The following is a 24,050-nucleotide window of genomic DNA, read 5'->3' on the forward strand; positions in this document are numbered from 1 at the left end:
CTTTCTCCCCAAAGTTGTGTCTCAAACCAATATTAACCAATCTATAGATCTACCAGTCTTTTTCCCAAACTATTCTGACAGAGCTGAACAGAAGCTTCATTTTTTGGATGTCCATCGTCAGCTCAGGTACTATTTGCATAGAACTAAACAATTCAGGAAATCGGAACAATTATTTGTCTCCTATGCAGAAAACAGGATAGGTCTTCCAGTTTCTAAAGTGACCTTATCCAGATGGTTGACTTCCACCATTTCCTATGTGTACTCTCTCAGAGGCAAGCAGCTACCTTCTAAACCAAAAGCACACTCAACCAGGAGTCTATCCACTTCTGCAGCCTTTCAGGATTCCATTTGTGCAGCAGCTACTTGGGCCACGCCTCATACCTTTGTCTCTCATTACAAGTTAGACTTGGCCTCCAAAGACAGGGCCAGTTTTGGTTCCACAGTTCTCAAGAGTCTGTTCCATTGAGCCACCCGGGATACAGGTGCTAGGGACGCGGTCCCATCCAGCAAGAATGAAGGCGAGATTGACAACTTAACATTTAGAAGTTATGTACCTACCATAACGTTCTATGTTAGTTGTCTTCTCTCGCCTTCTTTCTTGCGTCCCTCCCTCCTTCCCCCTGGCCTGGACAGATCTTGAAGAGTTCCTATCAGGTTGTTTCCTCCTGAGCCTTCATATGAGGACTCTTATTATGAACTTGGTTTCCTAATTATGTTAGGTTAGTCCTTAGCAGGGTAGGTTAGCTACCAAACGAGATCTGAGGTAGTTCCGCCTTGCATCATGGGATATAGGGTTGCCTCGAGCTGGTAAAAGGAGTTCTCAAGCTAAAGCAAGTGCCGAGTCGGAGCCGAGGATCGGCTCCGAACCCATCCAGCAAGAAAGAAGGCGAGAGAAGACAACTAACATGGAACGTTATGGTAGGTACATAACTTCTAATTATTTGAATTCCCTTTCCTTAGCCTTGAGCAAAATAGTCAAGAATGGTGTTTCTGAATTGCCCTGTACATGAATGAGTTTTAAGGAATTTTTTAGATCCATTGTTGTTGTAGTTTCATGGTGGTGGAAGCAAACAACCCGAGTTCAGTATGTTAGAATGTCTAGTTCTCCCACAGTTGGCAACCACTGAGGTACCTTCCTGTCCTAACCTTTACAAGTTCAGTTAACCACTTACCTTTCATTCCTCAGTGGGTGTATAATGACATGTTTTCCAAAAAAAAGTGCTATCCATTTTAGTCAGTATTTCTGTAGCAGTACATCAGTAATGGAAATCTACAAAAGATTTAAGTGATTTAAGTCATGATAAAATTTTTCTGAGTTAACAGTCTTGGCAGCTACTCAAATTGCTATAACACTTTGGATAATGGCCACCATCTATATAGCCTAAATCTTCCCACTGCAGAGGGGTGGTGTTTATGAACAGTAACAGCATAACAGAACAGTCCATCCACGGTGGTGCAGCGGTAGCGTTGTTGCCTCACAGCAAGAGGTTCTCCCGTTCGATTCTCGGCTGGAGTACGGGGAGTGCCTTCTGTGTGGAGTCTGCATGCCCTCCCTGCAGTTGGGTGGGCATTCGAAAGACCTGCATAAATGGGCATGCCTTCGTTGAAGGTTGAACATCGAGCTAGCACCTCAGCGTTTGTGAAAGTCTGCTGCCAATCATTAGTGGACCGGAGTTCCGCTGTGGCGATCCCTAACCAGGAAAAGCCGAAAGACAAACAACAGCATAACAGAACAGTCTGTTAACCTGATGTCAACGACTATCTCCTACATTTTTTTTTCTAAAGCCATGGACTTAAGCTTTCATTTTCTGTAGGCTGTTAATGATTTATTTTATTAACCTGGTTGGAGAACTATTATTTGACTCGACCCTTTTCAGTCACAGCCAAAACCAGTGGCAAACTTTAATGAACTATCTTTCTGTTATGCAGTAAAAGATAAAACATAGGTGGATGCAGCTTGTCAAAGAATATTACCGGTTATATTGACATTTATCTATTGATTTAATTTGCAAGTGAGGTATGAATACATTTTTAAGTATATATAGGTACATTGAGTATTTTCAGATTAATGATGTAATATGAAGAAATGGCAAACAAAAATTCCTCTCTTTGTATGGTGCAATAATTTGATGTTGTGTGTTCCAATCTCACCTTCATTTTTACATATGGGTTCATAGCCAATCCTCGGCTCCGACTCGGCTGATTTACAAGCTCGAAGACTTCTGGTTGGCTCGTGGCTAAGCAGGTATCCCATGGTGTACCAGTACAAATCCCAGGTCTCGTTTGCCACGTCAGCGAGTTCGGTTGTGCTTCTCTTGGCTCTGGCTGCGTGTCAACATTTTTCTGTTTAAATTTGATATTACAGTTAATATTGTGTTGTAGGGTGCTATTATCCTAGGCAGTAGCATTGTTTGCCCCTTTTGGTGCATTCTTAGCTTAAACTTGATGTTAGTCAGGTATCCTGTGTGCCAGTTTAGAGTTCCTTGTAGACGCCGTTGCACTTTTTTTCCTTAGTAGGTAGATTTAGTTTGTGGCGGTTTTCCGCTGCTAGTTAACGGGCTCCTGTTATTCTGTTGTTTTGTCTAGACTATTATTGGCACCTTAGTTTCCTTAAACTGAGATTGTATTTTTGGCAGGGATCCGCTGGTTATTTGATAAGGGTTGGAGTTCCTCCCTTAGTACGTTAGTTATTTTCTTCAAATTGTTACCACATAGAGTTGTATACAGTTTTCTGGTCTGTTTAAATTAGAAGACCTAGCTTTCTGTTCCACCGGGCTAGTCCCATTTAAGTTAGAGGACCTAGTCCTCGTGGTACTTCCTTCTGTAGGGCTAGGCCCGTTTTAGTTAGAGCACCTAGTCCTCTCCCCTTCTTCTTCTTATTCTTCCTTTCCTGTGTGTGTGTGTGTGTGTGTGTGTGTGTGTGTGTGTGTGTAATGGCTAAAGAGAGTAAGGAGCACAAACCTTCAGGTTTTATGAAGTGCATGAAATGCTCCCAAAAGATGTCTTTAACAGATGGCCACAGTAGCTGCCTCTACTGTTTAGAGGCCATCCACCTGCAGGAATCGTGCTTGTTCTGCCATGCTTTCTCTCCTAGGGTATTACAGGAGAGAAAGAACAAGCTTATACTCAAGGGTCTACTAAAACCATCTTTTGAGGAAGTTCTATCCAGTTCTTCTTCGAAAAGCCCTTCTCTGGCGCCGGCTGGTGTCTCAGAGCCACCTTCTAAACAGTCAAAATCTGCCTCCTCGACTCCATTGCCTTCGGAGCCAAAGGAGAGCACCATTGTGGTGTCAGAGTCAGTTCCAAGTGTTTTGGAGCCGACCTCTGAACCGATTGAATCAGCAATTGAATCTGCTACTCGGAGCCGGTCTGTGGATTCCCTACCGGTTTCCGTGTTACTGAAGTCTCCAGTGCCCCCTAGGTCAAGATCCCCTACTATGTCTTCCAGAAGCCTTTCGGAAGAAGATGTGAAGAGGGTAGTGTTGAGACTCCTGAAGTTGTCTGCCTTACCAAAATTATTGTTGGCTACGACCCAGTCGGCTCCGGAGCCACTCGATCCAGCTTTGCCCTTGTCTGCTATTCCTCCTCCGAGCCATGTTGGCCCTTTGGAGCCGGAGTGCTTGGTACCACCGGAGGTATTATTGGTTCCAGCTCCCTTTGTCGCTGCTTTGGAGCCGGGTTTGGCTCCAACACACTCGGTGCCGTCCATTGTGTCCAGGGGCAAAAGCTCTCCTGTCGGCACCGACAGGGAGGGTTGGAATCAATCTTCAGTTCCGAGCCTTCCTCTCGGTGCATCGGCCAGGGTGAGCTCGGACCCTGCATCTATCTCGGACCCGACGGCTCTGGCTCCGACGTCAACCTTTGTCTCTTTGGAGCGGGGGAGGTCTTCTGAGCCAGAGAGGTCGGCGTTTGAGATGATGAGGAGCGTGCTGTCTCATTCTCCAGCCCCTACCACTGAGACCAGCACTCTTCCCCCGAGAGCACCCACTTTGGTCTCAGCCCTACTCTCTCCGGAGACAGCAGAGACCCTCAGCCTCAGGAGCCATCGGCTGGTGGCCCCCACTCTTCTGAGGCCTCCCCGGAATGTCCCTTCGCGGAGCCTCCCTGGTAGAGGCTATATAAGAGGAAGGGTGTTGACTCCTAGGATGAGTCCTTGACATCAGACACTGACCTCGAGGAGTTGGAAGGGTCCCCCAGGTCGTCCTCTGATGTCTCCTTCGTGGACATCTTGGAGATTTTTAAGCAGTGGTGCAACTGGCCCACTGTCAACCCTTCTGATGAGGAGTCGGTGTACCTGAAGGCTTTCGGGTCTCAACCTTCTGCCTCTTGGGTGTCTCCACCTTTTGACGAACTGATGGAGGTAGTTAGTCGAAAGGTGTGGGATACTCCTGATGCCGTGCAGCCAGTCCCCAGGAGTCCTAATAAGTTTCTGTCTGCCCCTCTTGGTAAAGAGTTTTTGTCTAAGGGTGTTCCCATAGATGCCATGGTGGTGGCGGCGGCCACAAAAAAGGAGCTGGTGGAGACTTCTTCTGTTCATCCTCCAAATAAGGATTCTGGACAGATGGACAGATTTGGGAAGCATATCTTTAGTTCAGCAGCATTTACCCTTTGATCGTTGAACTATCTCACTCACTTCACGAGATTACAGAGGGATCTCCTCAAGGAGTTGAGATTCTATACAAGGTGCATGTACTGAGAGAGTCCCTGACAAGATCTCTGCTCAGTTGTCCACCTTAAATTCTATAGTTAACTCCTCCATACGGCTTATCTCGTATGCGGCTAATGGAGCGAGTAGAGCAGCGGGTTCAGGAGTTGCCCTGAGGCGTCACTCCTGGATGCGCTTGTGTAATTTTGCAGAACCGTTCAAGTCTACTTTCACCAATGCCCCATTTGATGGTTCCTCATTGTTTGGTTCTAAGGTGAAGGACACACTCACTTGGTGTGAGCAAGAAGGAAAGACGCTTTCTGCCGTGGGAGTAAGTTTTACTGTTCCCTCTCGACTATACCCCAAAGGTCAAAGGGTTGGTAAAATGTGGTTTAAAAAGTCCCAGAGGGTCTTTCCGGACACACAGGGTGAACCCTCCTTCAGAGGAGGAGGAGGAGGAAATGGGAGACATCACCCTAGAGGCAGGGGTGGTCCACAATACCAGCAAGGCCGTGATTCCCTTCGGGGACGGCCTTATCAGCGCTCCTGATGTGAGGCCCAACTGCGTTTCTCTAGGGCCGGTTGGGGGTCGCATTTCTTTGTATCCAGAAGGCTGGCTAAATATCACTCCAGACAAGTGGATACACAGAGTTGCTACCAGAGGCTATATCATACCCTTTTCCCTTCCACCATTTGTTCCCAAGAAGATCCCAGATGTACCACCCAATCACAGGGATCAGGCAACTGTGGAGATCAACAAGTCAATCACAGGGATCAGGCAACTGTGGAGATCAACAAGTTGCTTTTAAAAGAGTCATCCAGTCCATCCCAGCAGACCAGATAGGATCCGGAACTTACTCCAGGTTCTTTTTAGTACCAAAACGAACTGGAGGTTAGAGGCCAATATTGGACCTCAGCAGGTTGAACGAATCCATGAAGGACAAGTTTCAGATGGTAACTCTGTAGTCGATACTCCTGTTGTTAGGGAAAGACTATTGGATGTGCTCTCTAGATCTCCAAGACGCCTACTACCATATAAAAGTGGACAAGGCATCCAGGAGCCATCTACGCTTTCAGCTGGGAGCCAGTCATTTTCAGATGTTCATCGTGTTTCACTGTTGCAGTCATTACACTTGGGTTATCCTGCTGGCAGGCGACCCGAGTTCCAAAGTCTTGGTCCGGCGTCGGTTGCTGTCGCCTCTTCCCTGACGTCAGTGTGCCAGGGGTATAAAAGCTGCAACCGACGCCATTTTCTTAAGTCTTTCTTGCCGCGCAGTGCCCGAAGCAAAAGCAGTTCACAAGTGCCGGTCGGCCGACTCCTGAGATTTTCAAAATTGAGTTTAAGAACCGAAGTCTTCAATAAAGCTAAGTACCCCGTTGGGGAAACTTTTTCTTGCTCCAGACCAATGTCAGTAGAAGTTAATAATTGTATTTCTTGTGGGAAGCAAATACCTCATAAGGACTTTCACTCTTACTGTATTCCTTGCCTAGGCCCTGACCACGACGTTACTAGTTGTCAGTTTTGTGCGAGATTCAATAAACGCAGTATTAAACGTCGGTTTGAATTTGCTTCACATTATTTTGGCCGAAGGTTTAATTACATAATCCCGTCGGAACAACCGACGACCGGAATTTATAAAAAACGCAAAGACAAAGAAAAGGATAGGCATCCGAGGTCCAAAACCGACAATGAAGCCTCTTCTAGGCCAGTCGCCGGTTCTCAGTGAGGTGCTTTCGCAGCCCCTGACACCCGCTACGTCAGAGCCACAGGCTGCAACCGACAGCCACGTGGAGACACCGAGGCCTGTGGAAACTCAAGGTACTGGGCCTACAGAAACTATTCCCTCAGTTGGGTCCGGAGCTGCTGAGCAGACATCTGCTTCTGAGGGTGTTTTCAGACCTTCACAGCTTACAATTAAGCCTTCTACAGCAGCAAAGGCAAAGTCAAAAACTCCATTAAAGACAAGGAAACAAGTACAGCATTCTCCAGAACAGTCATTCATGCCAAAGAAACAGATGCTTAAAATGGCCGAAGACCCAATTACTTTAATCAGGGGTTCCCATCCCCCTCCTGACAAAAGGCCTAGGCAAGATACTGACTATGATTCCTCTGACCAGGTTTCCATTTCCTCTGATTCCTCTTCTGATCAGGGATATTCTCTCCCTCCCTATGAGGACTCTGATGCAGAAGAGTCCATACCTTCAGCCTCTCCGCCTGAGGATTATTCTTTTGGGGAAACTCTGCACACCATGAGGGATCATTTCTATTGGGAGAGCCAGAATTATTCAGAATCCAAGAAAAGGCTCAGAGACTTCCTTTTATTGCCTCAGAACAGGCTCCTGGCTATCCCCCTGTGCTTGATATTGTTGTTGATGGTTTTTTCTGAATCCAGTCTGTCTCCTGATTCTTTACCCCCCTGCACCAGTCAAGCCAGACAGGTACTACAGAGCCCCTGACTCTCATAAATTTCTTTACAAAAACCCTGCTGCAGACCCAAAAACAATTTCTCAGGGGCCTAAGGGGGGGGTTAAGGCTTCCACTGCTAAAAATCCTGTCACCTCAGATAGGAATTCCAGAGCTCTGGACAGATGGGGGAAAATGTTTACACTTATGCTACTTTAGCTGTAAGAGCTTTAAACTGTCAATTTCACATGCTTAAATACCAACAGTACCTCATGTCATTGTTAAAACAGAAAATGGTTTCAAATACAGAAAGTCCTGACAGTAAGGAAATGCAGGATTTATTGCCTGCAGTTGAACAAGTGGGAAAGCACACACTGCAATGTGGTTTTGATTCATTAGAGGCTTCTTGTAGAGCCACAGTTACAGGCTCTGTTATTCAAAGGCATGCTTGGTTGAAAGAACAAACTTTATCTGACCATGTTAAAGTAAAATTATTGGATGCTCCACTACAGCATGATACTTTGTTTGGTGTTAAGGCAGAAGAGGTGTTAAAGAAAATGGAGGATAAAGCAAAGTCAGTGCAGACAGTGAAAGATTTCTTACAGGTTCAACCACCTAGATTTAGCAGAAACTGGCCTTCGAAAAATTGGTCCTTTCCAGTGTCCGACAGGCCACAAAGAGGCAGATACATACGCCCAAGAGACATATCTCAGCCCCAAGGCTCCTACAGACCTAAACAATGGGATGCTTCAGCCCCCAAAGGAGGGGAAGACAAATCACAACCTTATAGGAAATAGTCCCAATGACTTCCCTCTGCAAATGCCAAGCACTTACCTTTTGACAGCACCCCTAGGGGGGAAGCTAGCGCTTTTCTCAAAAAATTGGCACATGATCACCCAGGACCAATGGGTGCTGAATATTGTTTCTCAGGGTTACAGGTTCCACTTCCACACGCTTCCAAAACCAAAAGGTATGCCAGACCTGCCACAAAACCAATGGGCAGTGGCACAAAAACAGATTGCTGCTCTTATGGACATGGGAGCTATTCAGAAAGTTCCACAGCAAGAACAGCGACAAGGATTTTACTCAAGACTTTTCTTAGTACCCAGAAAGGACAAAGCCTGGAGACCAATACTGGACCTGTCAATCCTAAATACTTTTCTGGATGTTCCAAAATTCAAAATGTTAACACTGCAGCAACTTCTGCCCATGCTGGGCAAGAAGGCTTGGCTAGTTACTTTGGACCTCAAGGAGGCATGCCTGCATGTCCCAATAAGACAATCTTGCAGAAGATACCTCAGATTCATAGCAGGCTCAATGCATTACCAATTCTCTGCACTGCCCTTTGGCTTATCTACTGCGCCCAGGGTCTTCACAAAATGCCTGGCACCACTAATTGCATTTTGCAGACAAAAAGGAATTCAAATATATCCCTACTTGGACGACTACCTTATTCAAGCAGAGAGCAAAGACAGTCTTCTAAAGCATCTGGCGTTTGTAAAAAGATTGCTAATTTGCCTAGGGTATACAGTAAACTAAAAGAAACCAAAACTAGTGCCTTCTCAAGAGATAATATTCCTGGGTGCAAGCTTAAATACAACTGCCCAGATGGCTTATCTCACGCCAGACAAAGGCAACTGACTCATTATTTTCAAATGATGGCAACAAAAGCCCAGCTCTCTGCAAGAAAAATTCTGCAGGCCCTGGGCTTCATGGCATCCTGCATTCTATTAATTCCATATGCAAAACTGCATATGAGGAAACTACAATGGTATCTAAAAAGTGTTTGGACTCAGCATTGTCACAGCCTAGAGACAATCATAACTTTAATTCCCTGCCTACAACAGGAATTTCGATGGTGGTCCCAGGCCTGTCACCACAACAAGGGACAGCCTTTCACCTTTCCCACAGCCAGGCAGACAATAACAACGGATGCATCGGATTTTGCCTGGGTCACATATGGCAGGAAAATGTATTCAAGGCACTTGGACCAAGGAACAAATGCATCTTCACGTCAATCGAAAAGAGATGCTAGCTGTACAGAATGCCCTGACAGCTTTCAAGGACCTAATACATCTAGGGCAACTATTAATAAAGACGGACAACACCACAGTTATGTGGTACATAAACAAGCAAGGGGGCACACATTCCTACCCCTTATGCAGACAAGCCATGACTTTGTGGAACACAGTACTGACCTATCAAGTACATCTGCAGGCACAATTCCTGCCAGGAACAATAAATACACTGGCAGAAGAACTAAGCAGAAATCTCATGGATCCTCACGAATGGAAGCTAAATCCATAAATGTTCAGCATGATAACTGGGAAATGGGGACGCCCAGACATAGATCTTTTTGCCTCCCCTCACAATTATCAAATACAGAAATTCTGCACAAGAACTTATCGCTCTCAAGCATGGAAAGTGGATGCTCTATCATTCAGCTGGAAAGGCCTGACAGTCTACGCCTTTCCTCCGATGCCTCTTCTCACCAAGGTGCTACTAAAAGTCAGACAAGAAAGGACAAAAATTATCCTGATTGCACCAGACTGGCCACACCAGCATTGGTACCCAATCCTAAAGAATTTGTCTCAAGGCCCAGCTTGGCTTCTACCTCAAATTCCTCATCTTCTGACACAACAAAACAATCAGATTCTGCACAGTCAACTCAGAACCTTGAACCTGGCAGCATGGCAGATAATGTAGCCACTAAGACTGCACCTCTCTAAAGCTGTTATGGATGTCATTTTAGAACCCGAGAGGCCCAGCACTAGGAAATCTTATGCAGAAAAATGGAAGAGATTCTGTGCTTGGAACCAGGCACAAGGGCTCGAACCACTTGTCCCTAATATAACTCAGATTTTACAATACCTAACTGAGATGCTGGGCAAAGGCTCATCTTTCTCGTCTATTTAAATCCATGCCTCTGCCATTTCAGCTTATTACAATACGGAACCTCCAATTTTTTCACATCCTCTACCACGACAGTACCTCAGAGGGGCAAATACAAGACCCCCAAGGAGAACACCAGTACCTTCTTGGGACCTCAATTTTGTTTTAGAGAAACTCACACTGCCTCCATTTGAACCAGCCAGCACAGCTGATCTAAAATTCTTGTCATGGAAAACTGCTCTGCTCCTAGCAATAACTTCAGCAAGAAGAGTCTCAGAGTTACAGGCATTAATGGCTGTGGAACCTTTCCTCATTTTTCATCAGGACAGGATTTCTCTTAGGACAAACCCAACATTCATGCCAGAAGTGGTCTCCAACGTGGCCGTAAACCAAACCATTCATTTACCCACTTTTTACCCAAATCCCCAGAATAAAGGGGAGAGACTTCTGCACGCTTTTGATATACACAGACAGCTACGTTTCTACTTGGGCAAAACAAAAGCTTTCAGAAAAACTGAGTAACTGTTTGTAGCATATGCTGCAGGATCACAAGGGAAGCCTATTACAAAGCAGACAATCTCAAAATGGATAGGGCACTGCATCCGCTTCTGTTATGCACAACATGGCAAATCAGTGCCTAAGGACATTAGGCCTCATTCTACCAGAGCAGCAGCCACTTCAGCAGCTTTCCTCAGAGGAGTACCAACCAAAGACATTTTAGAAGCTGCAACCTGGAGCTCAGTGCACACTTTCACCAAGCACTACCACTTACCTCTCTACTCTAAATCCAGAGCAGGCTTTGCCACTGCAGTTCTGCAGGGTTTGTTAGCCTCTCCAAATCCTATTTAGACCCAGCCACCCAACCTCAGCTTTGGGATTCTACCCAAGTGTAATGACTGCAACAGTGAAACACGATGAACATAGTACAGTTGTGTACCTACCATAAATGTAGATGTTCGAGTGTATTCACTGTTGCAGTCCTGGTTACCCACCCACCATCCCCCTTTTTCATTGCTGGGACTTTTCTGTACTTCTTTTCTCTATACTACCTATGTGGTGTATTTGCTTGTAGATGAAGGAAATGTTTATAGTAATATATGCATTTTTTTGGCATAATTTTATCTTTCCAGCCTAGGCTATCTGGGGGCACCTGACATGTGGGGCAAGAAAAACTGAAGAAAATGGCATTGGTTGCAGTTTTTATACCCCTGGCGCACTGACGTCAGGGAAGAGGCGACAGCAACCGACGCCGGACCAAGACTTTGGAACTCGGGCCGACTGCGGGTCGCCTGCCAGCAGGATAACCCGTGTAATGACTGCAACAGTGAATACACTCGAACATCTACATTTATGGTAGGTACACAACTGTACTTTTCGTGCTCTGCCCTTTGGTCTCACCACAGCCCCCAGGGTGTTCATCAAATGCATGGCAGTAGTGACAGCTCACCTGAGATGTCAGGGATTCCAGGAGTTTCCGTATTTGAACGACTGGCTCCTGACCACCCCAACCAGGGATCTACTCCTCCAAAACAGGGACGCCACTATTCAACTTTGTGCTCGGTTAGGGATCACCATAAATTGGGAAAAATCTGCATTATTGCCCTCTCAATCTGTGATTTTTATAGGCGCAGAGGTAGACACAGTGAAAATGACAACTTGTCTCCCAGCTGACAGGGCACAAAACTTAATCTCTCAAATTCAATGTCTTCTCCCGTTGTGGAAGGTCATAATGAAGTGGGTACTTCAGCTCCTCAGGACTATGGTTTCCACCATTCTATTAGTACCATTTGCCAGGTTGCACATGAGAATTCTCCAGTGGCTTCTGTCTTCCCAGTGGTCCTTCCAATATTTCCCGCTGAGTCATCCTATCCTGCTGATGGATTCATGCAAGAAGGACCTTCTTTGGCGCATAGCCCCCAACCAGTTGATCACGGGCGCCCCCTTTGTTCCTGCCCAACCCATTGCCACTGTGACCACGGATGCCTCCCAGATCAGGTGTGGGGGGGCATTAGCTTGGCAGGACTGTCCAAGGCACATGGCAAGAACACGAGGCTCACCTGCATATCAATGTTCTGGAGATGAGGATGGTGCTCCTGGCGTTGCAAGCACTTCAAGAACTTCTTCCTCTTGGGACTATTACAATACAATCAGACAGTATGTTGGTAGTTTGGTATATCGACAAACAGGGCGGTACCAGGTCTTACCCACTCTGTCGAGAGGCCATGTGAGTTTGGGAATGGGCAATTTCTTCCCAGCGCTTTCTGGTTGCAAGGCACATTCCAGGGGCGACCAATGTGATAGCCAACAAGCTCAGCTGGGCGATCCTACTGCCTCATGAGTGGTCTCTGAAACAGGAAACAGCGGAACAGATTTTTCGCAAATGGGGACAGCCTTGCTGGCTCACGATTGGCCCATGGGACTTCTAAATGCTTTTCCTCCATTTCCTCTCATTTCCAAAGTGATTCAGAAAGCCAGTCAGCTGGGAAGCAAGTTGATCCTCTTTGCTCCTTACTAGCCTTGTCAGGTCTGGTTCCCCTTCCTTGAGCCTCTTCTCCTGGGCGATCCTAGGATCTTGGACCCAGCTCCAGATCTGTTGAGTCACATGTCAGGTTCGCTACATCCCTCAATCCACACCTTCAAGTTGACAGCGTGGCTGCTCCAGTTCCATCCCTAGTCCGTCTTCATGATGTATCATCCTCAGTGTCACATATTCTTATGTCCTCCCATAAACCTTCAACTAGGAGGCTGTATGGCAGTAAATGGAAAAGATTTTGTACACTGCTTCTATCCCTGTGATTTTGGAATTTCTCTCTGAGCTTTTTCAACAAGGAGCTGCCGCTGCCACTATCAGAGTCCAATTGGTGGCAGTTTCTCATTTTCACGTAGGGTTTCCAGATAACAATTTAATGTCTTATAAGCTATGCAAGACCTTTTTGAAAGGAGTCACTCTTTTAAGACCACCACTGTAAGAACCTGTGGCTTCTTGGGATTTAAATTTTGTGTTTTCCAAACTGACATCTTCCCCGTTTGAACCTTCCCACTCATCTTCATTGAAATTTTTGTCTTGGAAGACTTTGTTTTTGGTAGCTATCACATCAGCTAGACTGGTTTCGGAGCTACAAGAATTGTCTGTTAAGCCACCTTATTTGATCTATCACAAAGACAAGGTGTCACTGTGTACTAATCCCTCCTTTGTCCCCAAAATTTGTTCACTTGCTTCCTTAAATCAATCCATAGAACTCCCAGTATTCTTTCCTAATCACTGTAATGCAGCTGAATACCGTTTTCATCAGCTGGATGTTCATAGACAGCTATGTTTTTATTTACAGCGGACCAAGGATTTTAGGAAATCAGATCCAACTATTCATTTCCTTTTCTGACTCCAGATTGGGTTTACCAGTTTCTAAAGTGACACTGTCTAATTGGATTTCCAGTTGCATAGCCTTTATCTACAGTTCGGAGGGCAGACCTTTACCCTGCAGGATCAAGGCTCATTCTACCAGGTCGCTGTCTACCTCTGCAGCCTTTCAAGCTAGGGTCCCGCTTGATAATATTTGTGCAGCAGCTACGTGGGCTACCCCTCACACTTTTATTACACATTACAGATTGGATTTAGTTTCCAGGGGTAGAGCAGCCTTTGGCTCCACGGTGCTCAGGAGTATTTTCCAGTGAGCCACCCAAGAATAATGCGCTAGGGACGCTGTCCCATATGTAAAAATGAAGGTGAGATTGGACTACACAACATAAAGAAGTTATGTACTCACCATAACGTTTCATGTTGGTAGTCCATCTCACCCTTCATTTTTATTAACCCTCCCTCCTGCCCCCATCCTGGAAGATCTGGAGATAATAATTTGGTTATCCTTGGTTGGAGACCCTTTAGTATTGGTTTGTCTGTTATGGTTTTTTCTTCTAGTGAGCAGCAAACAAGATCTGGGGTTTGTACTGGTGCACTGTGGGATACCTGCTTAGCCACGAGCCAACCAGAAGTTTTCGAGCTTGTAGATCGGCCGAGTCGGAGCCGAGGATTGGCTGCAAACCGATATGTAAAAATGAAGGGTGAGATGGACTACCAACATGGAACGTTGTGGTGAGTACATAACTTCTTTTTTTAGTTAACATGCAATGTTTGAACAGAAAAATAGTACAGTATGTAAATGATTAATACATTAAAATGCATGGTTTGCATAATTCTATAAAATGCTTACTGACTGGCTAGAAATAAGAGTATGATTAAGCAAAACTATCCATTATCCCTGTAGCTGTTTCATTGATAGTTGGAGGTTAAGTACACTTTCTTAGAGTTTCTTCTCACAAATGTGCAAACTTGTGGGTCTGCTTCAAAAGATGCAATAAAAAGGCACTTGTCCATTTTTATGGACACCCACACTAAAGTTCTTAACTTCCTTTTCTGGAACCAGTGTCTTAAAAAGATGTAAGAAAGACTATTTCTGAATTTAAAGAACACAGTCGCATATCCAGTCTTTATTTTTTTAAACCCACCCTCTATCTTCTGAGTGCAGAGGGTCAGTCAAGAAGTTTTTCGGCCCCCAGCAGCAACAGACTTACTAGGCTAATAAACTATAGCCACCCAGTTTAGCCATATACCAATTCAGCCAAGCCACAAATTTATCAAACAGAAGGCTTGACAAGGTTCCACCACACCATACTTTAATGCAGGAAGTGGTCAGTAACATTTGCAACCCTAAAATGCTTTCCCATCACAGCCACTAACTGTTTTGTTCACTTTAACACTGCCTGTTTCACCTGAGTATTTTATACTCTCATACTGTGCACCCAGACTTAACAGCTGTAGTACATTTACAGTACCTTTGATTAACTTTACAGTCAATGTCATAAGCAAAAAAGAGAAAGACCATGAGAAAACAAGATTAAAAAAAAAAAGCTATAGCTTACCCTACTGGTGTTTTGGACTGAGCCTAAAACTGCTTCTAATAGATCTTATATCTAAAAACATAGGGAAGTCATTTGCATGTTTTCTAGGAAGTGAGAAAGGCCAAAGGTTAAACAATATGGTACCAAAGTACTATGTGAAGAATAAAGCTGAGGTTTAAAGGACTGAAGTATGCAAACTGCAGAATATTTAACCTCTGCAGTATTCATTAACAAGTAGAAGCTGTAATATGATGGTGCCTTGTTTACTAAATGTGCTACACTGTGTACCATACCTCTCAACTGTCTAGATTTTTGGCTAATATTTTTGGTTTGTTCATCATAAAATTTGTGGTTTTCTGGCAAATCAGTGGGATGATCTGAGAACTAAAGTCACTAAATGATATATATTTGAGTTTCAGACATCAAATCTTTCAGAAAATGTATGTTAAAACAAACGTTACTCTAGCAACTTTCTAAGGTTATAAGAGGAATATTTAAAATATGTCCCTGTTTTTGGGCCTTTGTCACCCCATTTTGTTGTGTTTTGTCCAGATTTCTTGCACTAAGAGGTTGAGAGTTATGCTGTGTACAGTGGTGAAAAACATTTTTTTAATGATTTCTCATGATACAAACTTTGGCTGTGAAGTCAAAGAATGTACTGATTCCACAAACACCTTACATATTCAGTGATTTGTGTGTAAATGTGGTCATTTCATAGCTAAGTAATTCAGCAACTTTACAGAGACTGCCTGAGGTGGGTATAATGGGGTATAATGCTAGAATGTGTATTGTGTACACTTGTACATGAGGAGCAGGGGCCTTACCCTCTGACTTTCACTTTTACATTGAAGAAATAGATGATCTACAGCTGTCTAGGGCCAGAAAAGGCCATTGTGACAGTAATGCAGTTGATGGCTTATGTCACTTGTGGTACTGAAAGCTGTGATGTTATAGTCAGAATCTGTATATAACTGGGTGTAGAGGATCTGATGTGCACACCAACCTGTTGCATTTATATTTCAACTGTGCTGGAGCTGTGATAGTGCCTGAGGTATTTAATGAATTGTGCACTCTTGACCTTTTCTGAAAATATTTCTGCAGCTACATATACATACAATGCACAGATGATAAATTCAGTTTAGAATGCAATTTGTGAAATGCTGCATTGCAAAATGCATTCACTTTGATTCAGCAAACCACTGATACCAGTTAAGGAATATTAATTTGTGGTTTCTTCTGTCACAGTTATGTATTGTGAAGTATTATCAGAACAGTGGCAGTTGTTTTCATTTACAAACTTATATGTTGAGCTCTCAGTCTTGCTTAACATATGCCTATATTACCAGTGTTAACACTACCAAAAAGCAAACACTTTCTTTCTTTTTAAAGAACTCAAATGTTTGTAAAATGTTACAAGAAAATGTGCACGTATGATTTTTGTGAGCATTATTCTGATCCTGATTGGTTTTATTACAGGCATTTTATTTCATAGTAAAGGATTGTGTTTTTATTAACCATAACATTTTTTTTTAAATTTTCCAGCTAGTTTCATTCTGCAGATTCAGCCATCACAGTGACAGGTTTCTTCCGTATTAAAGACTGAAAAATATCCTGCCAGTTTGCTTGTCAGAGATTCAGTAAGAAAGGTTTGCAAATCATTCAGTGTAAAATCTAATCCTGAGGTTTGCCGTATTCTTTCAGAATTATTAACTGATTGTGGCTTGACCTGAACTAAGGATGCTTGTGGCATTTTTATGTTTCTTTCACAAAACCTCTGCAAACGTTTACACTAAATTAGTCTGAATCATTGGGAAACATGCTGTCATGGATTATGGACTTGCAGGCCAGCATGTAGCCCTTGAAGAGTGAAAACAACAGGGCACAGAGCAGTGGAGCTTTGCAAAATGCCATGGAAGGAGCTGTAAAAGAGGACGAAGCATGAAAAGTCGCAAATTCTTTATGAGTGGATACTGTAATCTTGCAAGTGAAAATGTATCACAGTTTGTTTTATACATATTTGTATCTGCAGAAAAAAATATGCACTTGGCACAGAATATGGCCAGGTATCTTTATCTTGGAAGATTATCACATTTGCAGTTTGCACTGGTCTACAGCCATAGTGGTTGATAGGTAATATGGTTTAAGCATATTGTATGCAGCCAGGTATATTTTATATTGATATATACTGTGCATGTGTGTGTTTTATATCATATACATACACATATTCAGTATACATATCTGTATGTGTGTAAATATAGTTACACATATGTGTGGGTATGTTAGTGATACCGAAAAGCACATAATTTTCTGAAGATGGATAGCTCAGACAAGGATAGTACGTTATGTCACACAAAGTTGGTCACATTGTATCAGAACTACTGTTTTTTTTTTTTTAGGACTGTGAGACTTTGAGTGCAGCACACTGACATTTGCCCAAAGTTGTAGTCATATCAGAGGAAGGGTGTTTTAATTTGAAGGTCTGTTTGAGAGACAAGAGGCAGTGCACCACATGGGATACTTTAAGAGACCAGAGAGTTCCTGTTGGGTTTTACAGGGCATTTCATTGTTATTGTGTGTGTGTGTGTGTGTGTGTGTGTGTGTGTGTGTGTGTGTGTGTGTGTGTGTGTGTGTGTGTGTGTGATGGGGCTGAGTGAATTATGCTTTATCAAATTGCCCTAAGTCCCTGTAAATGCATACACTTGCATGTTTCTCTTCATATATTTGTGTAAACATGTACATGTGTATGCACATATATGTGTGTGTGTATGTTTACATATCAGAAATACATTTATGTACATGTATACATACACACACACTTGTATGGCTGACATTCATAATACAGATAAGTCCAAATATCGAAACCTTTTTAATGCAGAGGGCAAGGCCCCACACACGCACACACCCTGCTAATTGTCTATACAAACTCTAGGATTACACAACAGTTGGGGAAAGGCAATTTCCCTTTTTCAGTATTTTGAGTTTTCAACATTATGACTTTCAGTCTTTTGACTTTTCAGTCAAATGAGTGGCACATACATATGTATGTGTTTGTGTAAGTGCACACACACATGCACACATATAGACAACAAAAAACGTGAATGATTTCAGTGTCTTCTTTGAATGGAAATGATTTCCTGTAGTGCATACAAGTCAATTCACCATACGTCACCACTGGCTGACCTAATACATTGTCTAGATGCCTTAATTTAAACTAAGGTATTTTACTATTCCATTAATTTAGATATAAAGGAATTTAAATGTAGATTTGCTTTCAGTAAAGAAAGTGTGCACTATTTTTTACATATAATTGCATCTGTTGATGGTCTATTTTTGAATGTATGTGTATAGAAAAAGTATATTGCAAAACGGATTGGATAAATTAAATCTTGGAAATCTTTGGACTAATGTGTTTCATATATAAAGGTAATGACCCATTCAGTTTTTTTTATTTACACCTCAATATAAAATATAGCAGTGTATCACCCTCACTAAGTGCTATAAAAGTTTTTTTTTTTTTTTCCTTGAGTTTCTGTATTTTGCAAAATGTGTATTTTTATTTGTAAACAGGGCATCTGTGATTATTTTTACTACATTGGTCTTGTGCACAGTTATAACGAACTTCACAATCTCTTAAAAGGTCAAAACCATACTGTAGGTGTATTTTAAATATTTTCTTATAAAGTTATTAGCAGATGGCTGCATAATGTAGACAGGTACCAGTAGTATAATTTGAATACTCCCTAGCAGGTTAAAAAGAAAATTAAATCTTGGGGAGGGGTATATACATTGAAACATATTTTATAGGCAGCATACAATAATATATGTAATTTATATTGGGCTTTTTCATGTTTTATTTAAAAAAAGATGCTATCTTGAAAGAAATGCATGTTTTATACAACTACAGTATGCCGAATAATGTAAAACATATTGACAATAAAAGAAGGAAATGATTTAGTCTCCTGTTTAGTCCTTATACCACTTTGAGTCCTTTGCTTGTTTACATTTTGTTGACTGGATTGGCCCCGTTGGGCCAGTAGCCTCTTTTCAGGGGAGACCCAAGGTGGTATTCATACTGACTAGTATAAATTTGATGAGAGAAATGGGGAAATTTCCTCATTAATTTCACTGCAAGGTGATGCCAGAAGGCTGATGATGATGGGGCAACATAGCAAAATTCAACAAATGTGCTGAGATGGAAAAGGTAGATGTGGCTGAAAATAATGTGGTACTGGAAGGAGGGATGCTAATTGAATTTCTTCTAATTGTAATAGAAACAGAGTCAAAGAATGGATTGAAAGCATCCTGAGGATAAATAATGCAGAAGTGTACAGACAAGGAGTATAAGCTGAGAAGGAGGTCGGCGGTTCTGAGGTTTGGATGTTTAATGTGAATTATAACTTAAGCAGTGTCTTGGATGACAATCTGCATGAGAACCCGGTGAGAGGAAGAGGGAAAGAGACTGAAAACAGTAGTATTTGACTTCAAATATATGCTGTAGTGGTAGTGAGTAGTAAACAGCAGTATACAAGCAGATACAAGTACAGTGAAACAGCAGCAACATGGGTGACCAGGTGTGAGGAAAAGATAAGAGAATTAAAGCATTAGTATTGATAATAGTTTTCAATCTTACTCACAAACACTGGCGAATCTACAGTGTATGTACTGTACCTGTGTACTATGTATGTATTCTACCTATGTTCCAAATTTCAGCTGTACACCACAAATCTATTAATTACCTTTATTTTTAAAATTAATATTCTTTTGTTTGTTCTCTCCACTGTAACTGTTTATGTGCTGCATACCACTGTAAAAAACATGCCTCTTGTAATTTGTGTGTATACTGATCATGTCTAAATAACTAAATGTGTCTGTAAGTTTTCTTTGTGGAGCTGTTCTCCCCGGACCTCTGCTGAAAAAGGGCCTTTTCGGCTCAGTCAGACACCCCCGGTTAACAAATGTAAAATAAGTAAAATAAATAAAATTATGGTTTAAAGTACACGCCACAGTGGTGGCAAGTAAGCAGGAGTGAACAGGCAGATTCAAAGACAGTGATATAGCAGAGACATCTCATAGAAAAGGTTAGAGGAAAAAAATGTCGGCATATCAATGGTTATATTATTTGAGACAGTTTGTTAGTACTGTTGGGTTTTTCAGTAAAGGGTGTCAGAGCCCTGCTGTATCTAAGACCTTAAACATTTTGTGAAATAATATTTGGAACATTTCAGTTTGCAGAAAAGTTTCTGTTGGGTTGTGATAGTTATACAATTACTGAAAAGAATGTTCAACATAAGAAAAAAAAACTTGTAGTTCCGGACTACTGAAATGACTGAATATGAAATTAAAAGTTAATTCACTGAAGAAACCACTCAAAGTCCCTTACACACTGAGATAAGCAACACTGATGCCACAAGCAGAACTTTGTAAAAACAAATTTCAGTTTTATTCAGAACTACCTGGAGCATACCTCTCAACTATCCAGATTTCTACAGAATGTCCTGATTTCTGTCCCTTATTTTTGGTCTATTCCTCATAAAATTTGTGTTTTTTTGGCAAATCCACTGAGTATTGAAGTCACTAAATAAGTTATGCAATTTGAGTTTGACAGTCCTTCAGAAAATACATGCTAACACAAATCCTGCTAATCTAGCAACTTTTTTAAGTTTATAAGAGCAGTATTTAAAATCTGCCCGTATTTTTGGAACTTTGTCCAGATTTCTTACATTGAGGTTGAGAGGTCTCTTTGGTTCTTACAGTTACACTTTCCACAGCTGCTTTTGTCCCTTATACACTGCCCAGTCATAGAGAAGCAGGAACCAATGCCCTACCACTCCTTGAAGCAGGAAATATGATCCCACCACTCCTCCTCTCACTGGAAGTAAAGCAGTAGCATTAATCCCAAGCTGGCTAATAAGAAGCAATTTTCATGCTTTCCAACAATTATTTCTTGGCTTTTGTCGATAATAGTAATGTGTCTCTGCTTGTTCTTTCATCAGGAGCAAAACAGAAACAGTAACACCAAATTGATTCTTGAAAAGTATTTCCTAAGCTCTCCTGTGAATGGTAGTCTAGTCCCAGACTTTAGATTTTAAAAGTAAGACGGAAAAAAAGGGATTAATACTGTAAATATTGCAGTATGCATTAAGTTAGTGGGATGATATGAAACAGTGGCTAATTCGAGCTTTAAGATTCTAAGGGGAGGGCCTTCCCAGTTTAATCTTTCAGCGCCCTGTTGAATGAGTAGATAAGGTGAGATCTGGAGGAGCCTCCAAAGTCAAACCTGCAGTAGAACCAGGCAGCTCAAAAGCAACCAAGTTTAAATGTGCAACAGGGACTGCTTGGGTAGGTGGGAACACTCCAATGCAATCACACACCAGCAGCAGCTAAATCAATGAATGGAAAATTATATATATTTTCTTCTAACTGACCCTAGCCAAGATCTTTTAAAAGTTCAAGAAAAGAAACTTAAAGGTGAAACAGGTTTTAAAGTAAAACAAACTAATATAATAAGAGCAAAAATAGTAAAACAAAAAAAAATAATGGAAGTATCCAAATTTTAAATGAAGAAATCCCTCCAAAATCCAATGCACTCACACACCAGCAATAGTCTCACTATATTTTCAGCTAGATGAGAATGCAGTTAAAGAAGAAATCCTATTTCTCAGCCCTTCCCACTTATTAAAAATATTTAATTACTTTTCAATGAATGAAAAAATTTTTTTTTTCTAACGGACCCTATCCAAGAGCTTTTAAAACTCCAAGAAAAATAAACTTTAAGGTGGAACAAAATTTGAAATAAAAGAATACGTAATATAATAAGAGCAAAAATTAAAAAAAAATGGAAGCATCCAACCCTTAAATTAATAAATCCAATGCAGTCTCACAGCATTTGCAGCTAAATAAGAATAACTATCCATACAAAAAAAGCAAAATCTCAAAAATACATATCAGTCCACTATCCCCCCAGCCTTTTGAGTAGCTTAACCATGATGTGGGTATATAACCATATTGTTCCTAATTCCATAATCATGCTCCATAAGAGTCCCTCAACTTTTCTGTGTCATTCCCAACAGACTGTAAAACATTCTGTAAGTCAGAAGCTAGGCACCTTGTCCAACACAGGAAGGATATGTTCGTTTGATAGAGCCAAACCGTTGATCAACATCTACACGGAGCAAATTATTCCAAAAATGGGGATTCACTTTTACTTGGATAGGGGCCCTACCTGTAGGAAGAATCTGTAATTCTACCCCAGTGTGGAATATGTCATTCCCCAGAGAGAAGCCTGTGTGTTCACACACCTCAAACCAGAGATTTGTATTAGAATAAAACTTCAGACATGATCAAGGATTCTACATCTGTTTTTTTAGGCAGTCCTTTAACGACAGGTAAACCAAATGAAAAGCACCATTCATGCCTCACCCTTGATAGCAGTGGCTAAACATTACATCCCCAATCACCCAGGACACAGTTCTTATGCACTTAACCTGTGTATCACATCAGGTAAAGAAATTATCTACTTCAGATATTTATAATTGCCACCCATAAACAAGTATCATAACCCATTACATATAAATTAATCATTGTATGCAAGTGCAATTTAAGAAATATGCGAATACATATGACATCATATGTCGTTTCTCCAACTGACTTCACTGTGATATAGCTGACAAGCAGCAATCAAGTGTTACACAAATTAGAAGCACATTTAAAAAGTCATCACAAATAGTGTACTATACTAAGAGTTATACAAAGTGTAAGTAACAAGGGTTGTCCAGACTCTCCTGATAAAACTACAACTGTTTAATTTTAGTAGTCACTTTTACAGTAATTTTGGACATCTGATTTCTCAAATATCGATCATTTTTCTTAGAACCTAAAGCACTTCACATTTATCAGCAGACACAGGAAATTGTAATACCTTATTTGTAGTCAATATTGGATCAAGGAAGCATGACAACAAAAACACTATTATGACTACTGGATAAACTAGATAAAACTACAAATTCCTTCTCATAAATCCTAATATAGCCTCATGAAACAGTGCTTGTTCCACCATTTGGAATGTATAATGCTTAACAAAGAAAGCTCTCCTTTTGACTCATAAACTTTAACAGGCTTTCAGTGTTGGGACAGAATGCTGATTAAATTACACGTGACTGAAATCTCACCGATACAGTATTGTGACTGGCCAACAGTTCTGTAGGCAGCAAAGCAAGTCTGTTAGCACATTCCATCGTTAAATCCAAAAGCGCAACTCATTCACCAAATGTTAAGGAACATACATTAGAAGCAGTAAAAAAAGTTTAAATTGTACTCAGTCTTTATACAGTTAACCTTATGATGTTAAGTTGTAAGTCTCGCCTTCATTCTTGCTGGATGGGTTCGGAGCCGATCCACGGCTCCGACTCGGCACTTGCTTTAGCTTGAGAACTCCTTTTACCAGCTCGAGGCAACCCTATATCCCATGATGCAAGGCAGAACTACCTCAGATCTCATTTGCCGCTTAGCGAAAGAGGTCTCCTTTGCCAGCTGAGGTAAGTAATTTTCTTGTTAAAAGAGAAAAGCTTAGTTAGGGTTTTATTTTCCCCTTGTATCCATTTTTATAGTCTGTAGTGAGTTACAGCCCACCCTATTCCCTTGTTTTTCAAACTTTTATTACCTTTAGTGTAAAGTTTTAGTTAGGCCTAAACCCCATTGGTTAATCCCTTCCTGTGTGTTGTGTGTTAGGGGATTAATTTTGTGTGTTTGTTGGGGTTTGTGTGTGTGACTTCCTCCTAGGATATGTCTAGGGAAGGCAAGGTCTCAGGCTTCAAGAAGTGTGACTCGTGCTGTCAGAAAATGTCTCTGACAGACGGTCACACTTCTTGTGTTTATTGCCTGGGGCCTTTGCACCTGCAGGACTCCTGTGCTTTGTGTCACTCTTTTAGCCAGAGAGTCCTGCAGGAAAGGAGGAATAAGCTTATCCTCCGTGGCTTACTTAAGCCAGAAGGTTCTCCCTCTAAAGCAGGGTCTGGGAAACCTTCTAAGCCACCGAAGGCTCAGGCTTCAGTATCCAAGCCTCCTCCGGTGGCTCCGGCTCCGTCGGAGCTGAGATCGGCTCTGGCTGGAACCGATGTATCTACCTTAAAAGTAGTGGGTTCGGCACAGGCTGGTTCCGATACCTTGTCTACTGTGGCCTTGTCGGCTCCGGCTGGAGCAGACACCTTATCCAGC

At 42.0% G+C, this 24,050-nt stretch overlaps 1 protein-coding gene across 1 annotated transcript in view; it reads left to right on the plus strand.

The window, feature by feature from the left end:
• The window catches only part of ROCK2 (Rho associated coiled-coil containing protein kinase 2), a gene marked incomplete in the record, with an annotated part of 2,656,097 nt that extends 2,637,310 nt beyond the window's left edge, over nucleotides 1-18,787 (plus strand). Inside the window, 1 exon segment of the mRNA XM_044082273.1 lies at nucleotides 16,380-18,787.
• Nucleotides 18,788-24,050: the final 5,263 nt, after the last annotated feature.

Source organism: Protopterus annectens, chromosome 1.part1 (genome assembly GCF_019279795.1).
Source record: "Protopterus annectens isolate FY-2018-M chromosome 1.part1, PAN1.0, whole genome shotgun sequence".
NCBI classification, from domain to species: Eukaryota; Metazoa; Chordata; order Ceratodontiformes; family Protopteridae; genus Protopterus; species Protopterus annectens.